The 7,270-nt window shown below is 43.5% G+C and overlaps 7 non-coding genes across 7 annotated transcripts; 2 read left to right on the top strand and 5 right to left on the bottom strand.

Moving 5' to 3' along the window:
• Nucleotides 1–443: 443 nt before the first annotated feature.
• Nucleotides 444–517, bottom strand: trnat-ugu (transfer RNA threonine (anticodon UGU)). Its single transcript has one exon. It is a non-coding gene; the product is annotated as a tRNA-Thr (tRNA).
• A 146-nt stretch (nucleotides 518–663) lies between these two features.
• Nucleotides 664–737, bottom strand: trnat-agu (transfer RNA threonine (anticodon AGU)). The gene has a single exon. It is a non-coding gene; the product is annotated as a tRNA-Thr (tRNA).
• Nucleotides 738–850: 113 nt separating this feature from the next.
• trnad-guc (transfer RNA aspartic acid (anticodon GUC)) lies at nucleotides 851–922 on the top strand. The gene has a single exon. It is a non-coding gene; the product is annotated as a tRNA-Asp (tRNA).
• Nucleotides 923–1,010: 88 nt separating this feature from the next.
• On the bottom strand, nucleotides 1,011–1,082 carry trnaq-cug (transfer RNA glutamine (anticodon CUG)). Its single transcript has one exon. It is a non-coding gene; the product is annotated as a tRNA-Gln (tRNA).
• Nucleotides 1,083–1,557: 475 nt separating this feature from the next.
• trnat-agu (transfer RNA threonine (anticodon AGU)) lies at nucleotides 1,558–1,631 on the bottom strand. Its single transcript has one exon. It is a non-coding gene; the product is annotated as a tRNA-Thr (tRNA).
• Nucleotides 1,632–1,748: 117 nt separating this feature from the next.
• On the top strand, nucleotides 1,749–1,820 carry trnad-guc (transfer RNA aspartic acid (anticodon GUC)). The gene has a single exon. It is a non-coding gene; the product is annotated as a tRNA-Asp (tRNA).
• A 94-nt stretch (nucleotides 1,821–1,914) lies between these two features.
• Nucleotides 1,915–1,986, bottom strand: trnaq-cug (transfer RNA glutamine (anticodon CUG)). The gene has a single exon. It is a non-coding gene; the product is annotated as a tRNA-Gln (tRNA).
• Nucleotides 1,987–7,270: the final 5,284 nt, after the last annotated feature.

The following is a 7,270-nucleotide window of genomic DNA, read 5'->3' on the forward strand; positions in this document are numbered from 1 at the left end:
AGTATAACCCTAAAGAAACACCATGCAAAGTTTGGTGCTTTGTCACTTCCGAACGGTTTCAGTATTATATCTGTAGTGCGGCCATCTTGAAAAAATGGCCGCCATCTTGATTTCCCACCTGGATATGCGACCTTTTCTGGAAATAGGTCCTGAAGCACCTGTGAACCAAATTTGGTGCTTGTATCACCAAGTAAAGATTCATATGGAATATTGACTTAACATCCTTCACTATTAACCCCAACACTAATCCAGAGAGCTTCGAACAGAGGGATTTGAACCCAGGACCATTGAATTTACAAGACGGGCGCTTTGACGCCCCCAGATGTCCTGCTGGTTCCTCTCGCTGACAGGCCTGATGTTTCAAGCGAGTCGGGACTGCTACACAAGTAACATCTCCCGAGGCGAGGTCTTATCGCCTTCAAGGTGTACACTTATCTAACACAAGGCACTGCTGGGATTCGAACCCAGGGTCTCCTGTTTACAAGACAGGCGCTTTAACCAACTAAGCCACAGCGCCCGGTGCTGATATCTCTCAGCAGGCATGCAGGCATGCATTCATGGCAGCGGTCTTGCAATTTAGGCTAGTCACATCGACAGCTTCAACTACACACGTAAGAACCCCGAGGCTGACTTCTTACCGCCTGTAGACAGCTGTGGAACATAAGGCACTGCTGGGATTCGAACCCAGGATCTCCTGTTTACTAGACAGGCGCTTTAACCAACTAAGCCACAGCGCCACTACAGCGGGAAAATTCAAGACATCAGAGGTAACGTCAAATCATGCTCAGCTTTGTCATGTCGACATTATCCTCGGGTGCCACGCGGCAAGGCAGAGGACTTCACAGCCCAATCCTCGTTAGTATAGTGGACAGTATCTCCGCCTGTCACGCGGAAGACCGGGGTTCGATTCCCCGACGGGGAGTTGGCAAGCGTCCTTTTAGGCTACCGGTGCTGCGTTGCTGAATCTAGCGCAAGTGGCGCCTCGCGCCACAAGGCAACAACAACAGGAAAGGTTCCACCGAGATTTGAACTCGGATCGCTGGATTCAGAGTCCAGAGTGCTAACCATTACACCATGGAACCTTGCTCTCTGGACGTGCAATCTTTTGGACCGCACCGCATCCAAGGTTTTTACAACATCCAAAGCATGATCTTTAGGGTATGCAACGTGACTGCGCTGTGGCAGTGTGGCAGCTAAGCTGTACAGGCAGTGCAGTTGGGCAGATTGCACATTTTGACATGTAGCTCATTTTGACATGTAGCTCATTTCGACAGGTAGCGTGTTCTGTCAAACTGAGCTGCATCCGAGAACCGAACCTGACAACATGTCTTTCATAACAAACAGTCGCCTCTATTCACTTGCTTCCCTTAGAAGCTTGGGAAACCCCACCGCTTATTTGCACACTGGACGAAACGAGGGATTTACGGGTGTTTCCGGGCCTTGCCCCACTCTTGGGTAACTTTTCACACTTTAGGCTAGTGGCCTCGAGAGATTCAACTACACAAGTAAGACCCCCGAAACTGTCCTCTTACCACCTGTGGACAGTCGTCTCAAATAAGGCACTGCTGGGATTCGGACCCAGGATCTCCTGTTTACTAGACAGGCGCTTTAACCAACTAAGCCACAGCGCCACAGTTGCTGGGAGCATGCTTCCAAACGCGGAAGAAGCGTCAAAGCACGCTCAGCTTTGTCAACGCCACATCATCGGCAAGTGCTGGAGACTAACACAGGATAGAATAGGTGCCAAATCCTCGTTAGTATAGTGGACAGTATCTCCGCCTGTCACGCGGAAGACCGGGGTTCGATTCCCCGACGGGGAGGCAAGGAGGGGCCTTTTGGCTTGTAACACTGATGCGCACATCTTGGGAATTTGTCCACTCCTCGCTTCGTTGTTTGACCGAAGGACAACAGGAAAGGTTCCACCGAGATTTGAACTCGGATCGCTGGATTCAGAGTCCAGAGTGCTAACCATTACACCATGGAACCTTGCTCGCTGGGCATGTGAGCTGCGGGGCCGCGCAGCATCCAAGGGCTTAGCGCTTGAGCTAGCGGAAGTCCGCCATAAGGCTTTGTCACGAGACGCCCTGACTGGACACAGTGGACACCGTGGCATCCTCGTTAGTATAGTGGACAGTATCTCCGCCTGTCACGCGGAAGATATGGAACTAGAACAAGGCCTAAAAGATTGTATCTGCAGAAATACAATCCAGATGTGCAGAATAATTTCACATACGTGCCAGATACAATGTATTTGTGGAAAAACATCTTGCATCTGCAGGTTAATTTTGTAGATCTGCACACATATTTTGCATCTCCTAAAATATAAAACGTACCTGTATAAATGTTTTGTAGTTGTGTGGCAGTAGGAGTGTGTACAAATGTGAATCTGTTTTGCCATGCTGTGCGAACCTCTTCCTGCTCGGAGCAGCAAGCACACAAGTGTGGATCGCTTTTACAAGTCTACGAATTTTGGCCCTCTTTTGACGGGGGGTGGGGTCATAGGGTGAGAGCCAATCAAAACATCGCTTACTGCCAACCAATCAGGCTTCGCCAGGACTGACTGAAAACAACGTGGATCTAACCACAGCACAGGCAGGCAGCAGAAGGACGCAATCTCTCTTTCTTGTGAAGACCATATGGAGGAGTCACACACAATCAGGTGCGAAGTTTGCCGAAAGGTTTCCCCCCTCTGTCCCTTTATGAAGTCCAGTATTGGCAACATAATTATCTGTGGCTTACTAGTGCTTTTAGCTTCTTTGGCATCGTGTCTGTTGCACACATACCCAGCAACAGGGTCCTGACGCCTCCTGTGTGTGTCCAAGCACCTTTAAACTGTATGCTTGGAAAGTAGTTAGCCTATGTTGCATTAGGTAGTTTTCAAACAAGCTCCAATCTTTTGAAACCGGACTAGTCATAGAAGAGACCCCTAGACGTCATTGATACTGACATGGGGGGAGGCTACAATTGCTTCAGCTAGCACTTCCATAGATAATTGCATGTATTGCATTGCCGAGTTGGTCAAGCCATGGGCCCTACCAATGTCATGCAGCTTCTGGAAGGAGCCACTGTTAAACAAGAACAACAAAAAAACCCAATGTTCAGTACTCAGTAGCCTACTATGGCAATGGAATTCACGTCATGGCTTGTGGCAAATTGCACAGCCTAGTTTGCTGCTCCATGCTCAGCCAACATTTTAATTTCTAATTTTCAATAGCAAGCTTGTTCAATACATTTTGTAGCCTTCAGCAGGGGTGGGGAACCTGAGTCTGTTTTATCCAGCCCCCGACATAAGTTTAATGTTATGCAGCTTCACATGAAATATAACACATTTTGTAAAGGACTCTTACCAATTACGTTTGCAATAGAGTTCAGTTATATATAAGGGGGTGGGCTTAGAGAGGGGTCGGGGGAAATCCTGGTTCGTGTTAATAATGAGGCCCTTGGAGGACTTCAACGGCCCTTTGAATGAAAAAAAAGTTCCCCTCCCCTGCTATATAGTGACTGCAGTTCATCAAACAGTGCGCTCAGGGGTGAAATGGTGTCAATCCCCTAACTACAACACATTCCCCTCCCCCACGTATGTGTTTATAGAGGACCATGAAAACAATGGGAAAAAAAAAATCAGAGCCAATTGATGAACCTCTGCTTTTTTCTTTAACACCATGAACTCTGTTTTTGGACGACCCACCTTAGCTCCAGTCCACGTTGTTCTTGGGTTGGGCGTATCAGTCAAAACTTACAGATAATGTTATCCTACTGCTACTATACAATGTATACCATTCAAAGAGGGGAAACCGTGAGACCTTTAACAAATGGCTCGTGTTGAGTTAAAACAAAACAAAACAAAACAAAAAATAAGGAGCAAACACTCAATGTTTAATTTCAATTTTGTATGACATTCAAATAGGGAAAAGTCCTTTGCGTAAGAATGTTTAACAGAATGAATTGTTTTTAAAACAAAATGCAAGGAGTCACAACTCAAGCTATCATTCATTCATTCAATCATTTAAAAATAAAATGTATACATACTGTTGCATAAAATTGTGATTTGAAAAGTCATGTTATTAAAAATAAATGCAAGGCAAGGCATCTTGAACATTTGCACATGTTGCATTATTAAGGCACACAATAACTTGACATTTTGTGTTGATTTTAGAGGAGAGTAGCCAGCGCTAGTTCTGCTAGTAAGATTCGAATGCCACATGTCATTTTGCAGAGCCAATCAGCAACCACCACTTCCCTTTATAGTGACATGTCTAACTCTTGCTGTTGCAGGTTCGGGTGGTTAAAAATTTGCTCCTCCATCCCCACCACCACCAGGTTGGTCCAGTCTACCTGTCTGCGGGGTTAAAGGTCCGCTTCCTGCTGCACAGCTACATCAGGCTCTACTGGCGCAAGAAGACCCGGGCTGATGATTGGACCTACACCAAAGGACTGTCTACCTTCTGTTAAATGCATAGTCAATTATCTTCTCATTAAATCGCATTTAACTAATTCCTCTCTCTCTGAGTCTTAAGGGCTGAAATATACTTACTTCCTATTTTATTCACCAAAGTCACCAATCCCTTGTGATACTATAGTAGGGTGTAAATGTGCTACTTATAATTTGAAAAATGAAAAAGGTCGCACCATGCATAGGTTTCTTTATTACAATGAGGAAGGCAGAACGCCGAAACGCGTCTGTGTAATAAAGAAACCTATGCATGATGCAACCTTTTTTCATTTTTCAGTTTTACAATATTTTAGTCAGCACCCTTAAAAGAAGAGAAAAATTGTTGGGTGAAGCCTGCTCCAACCTTTATGAACTTTACTTATAATTTGGCCTTGCTCTGATTTGTATTTTTCTCTTGTTACTCTGAAGTGTTAAGACACCTATTGATAGTACGTGGTCAGAAGTAGTAACTTAAACACACACACAAACCAGATACAGCTGAGGACGATATTATTAGCCCCCTTCTGAAATTAGACATTTCTCTTGATTCTCAGTGAGAATGACCATTATGAACCGTTTCTGTTATTCTGAAAACAAATACACTGATGGAGATCATGTCCAATGAGTTGAATTTGGATTTTTCTATTGTTACGATGAGTTTTTTAAACAAAAAATGGCAAAAATGACAAGGACAAAATTATTAGCCCCCTGATCATTAATAGTCAATATGGCGCCATTTATGTACCAAAACTGACAACAGGCTCTGATAAGTTGCTACCTAGGTTGGCTCGTGCCCCACTAGGGATTTTGGCCCATTTCTTCACTGCAAAGTGGTTCTAGCTGGTCCAAATCGCATGGATGCTGAGCATAGACATTAACCACAGACTCTCAGTGGGATTGAGGACTGGACTATGAGCGGGTGATTCCAATATCATGGTTTTAGTGTCCTTGAAGAACCTCTGAACTAATCTAAATGTATGCTTTCGGTTACAATGTTGTTGGAAGACCAAGCAATCCAGATTCAGACCCAGACTCCCTGTGTCTGGGTCTGAATAACAGACTAAACTTGATGCCCTTCCACTATGTGTAACTGTGGAAACTGCTTAGCCTCATTAGACCAAAGAAGCATTGGACACCTGCCTAGATGATTGTTATTGACCTGGCTTCACCTGGAGGGTCCCCCCCCCCCCCCCCCAACAAAGACAGCTGTTAGGGCTTGTCATCATATTGGGCTTTGGGGCCCATCAACACAGAAGAACCCCTTTACTAAAGGCAGTGCATATCAGAGTGTTATTGAGCTTTGCCTGTGAACATTTGAAAGTCAAAAATGAGTTTTGAACGTCTCTGCTTTCATCTGATGATATTCACTTGCACCTGCTTTGATGCATGAATTCTGCTTCTGTCAGGTGAAGAAAGGGATAGGCCTTGAATCGTTATAAGATGGTTTCCACAATTAAACATGGTGGTGGATGCATCATTCTGTGGCAGCCTCAGCCACAGGAAACCTTGTTTGGGTGTACGGCACCATAAAAAACTGAAAATTATGATAGAATGTGGAAAGTGACCTTGCAAAAATATGCTCATATAGGGAGTTAAGATCTTCACTGGATCTTTTCAATAAGATAATAACCCAAAAACTTGCATCCAAAATAGTTCAAATGTTCTTCAAGGATACTAAAAGCATGGTCATGGAGTGGGTTCGGGACCTCAATCCTTTAGATAGTATTTGAAGAGTGCTGAAAATGAATGTCCATCCTCAACATCCATGCAATTTGGACCAGCTTAACTATTTGCAAATAAAAAAAATGGGCCAAAATCCCTGGTAGGACATGTGCCAACATAGTTAACAACTTATCAAAGTGCCTGGTGTCATTTCTTGTTCATAAATGGCACTGTATTGACTATTAATGATAAGGGGGCTAATAATTTTGTCCTCGCCATTTTTACACTTTTTTGTTTAAACTCATTGTGAAAATGGAAAAGTCAAAATTTAACTTATTGGATACTATCTCCATGGTGTATTCGTTTCCAGAATAACATACATTTATTAATAATGATCATTCTCAATGATCAATGAAGAGATATAGGGGGGCTAATAATATCGTCCTCAACTGTACTTGCAAAAACATTGAGACAACACCATGGGAAAGGATGTGGGGGATGCCATGTTGTCCCTTGTTATAAGTAGTTAAATCTTGCACTGTGGTCGACCGGGAGTATGCATGAGGCACAGCAGACTTGTAGTTTGTGCAGTTCCACCGATTCAGTGATGCAGCTGGAGAGCTGGTTGGTCCAAAACCTGGGAGAACAGAATAAGATTTTAGTAAGTTATGTGTATCACAATAACTTCAATATTCCAGTAGATCAGTTGTTTCTGAAATACCCCAACCAAGACCCTCTGGTACCAACAGCCATGTCATGTTGAAAGTAATTTAAATATTTTTTCTTCCCCATTCTGATGCTCGGTTTGAACTCAGGTGATCTCAACTATGTGTACTTGCCTAAAGAGTTGCCACCATGTCATTGGCAGATCCGAAATTTCTGTCAATGAACAGTTAGAAATATATAAAATATAAAAGTTTTAATATAGAACTTAGTTTTATGTTGCCTGTTAAACAGATATTGCATTAAACATAGTCTGTGCATATGTGGAGATATCTTTTGTGTTTATTGAAGTATAGTTCAAAATGTTACTTTTCAAAAGGGCTTTGGCATTTAACATGTATCGATGAGTTATGAGGAATATACAATGCTCAGCAATAATGAGCAAACAGCTTGACAATTTCGATGGGTGAGGACAAAGACCAATGAAGGTTGTATGGAGAAGCTTACCCCTGT

The sequence above is a fragment of the Engraulis encrasicolus genome, chromosome 18 (assembly GCF_034702125.1).
Source record: "Engraulis encrasicolus isolate BLACKSEA-1 chromosome 18, IST_EnEncr_1.0, whole genome shotgun sequence".
NCBI lineage: Eukaryota > Metazoa > Chordata > Actinopteri > Clupeiformes > Engraulidae > Engraulis > Engraulis encrasicolus.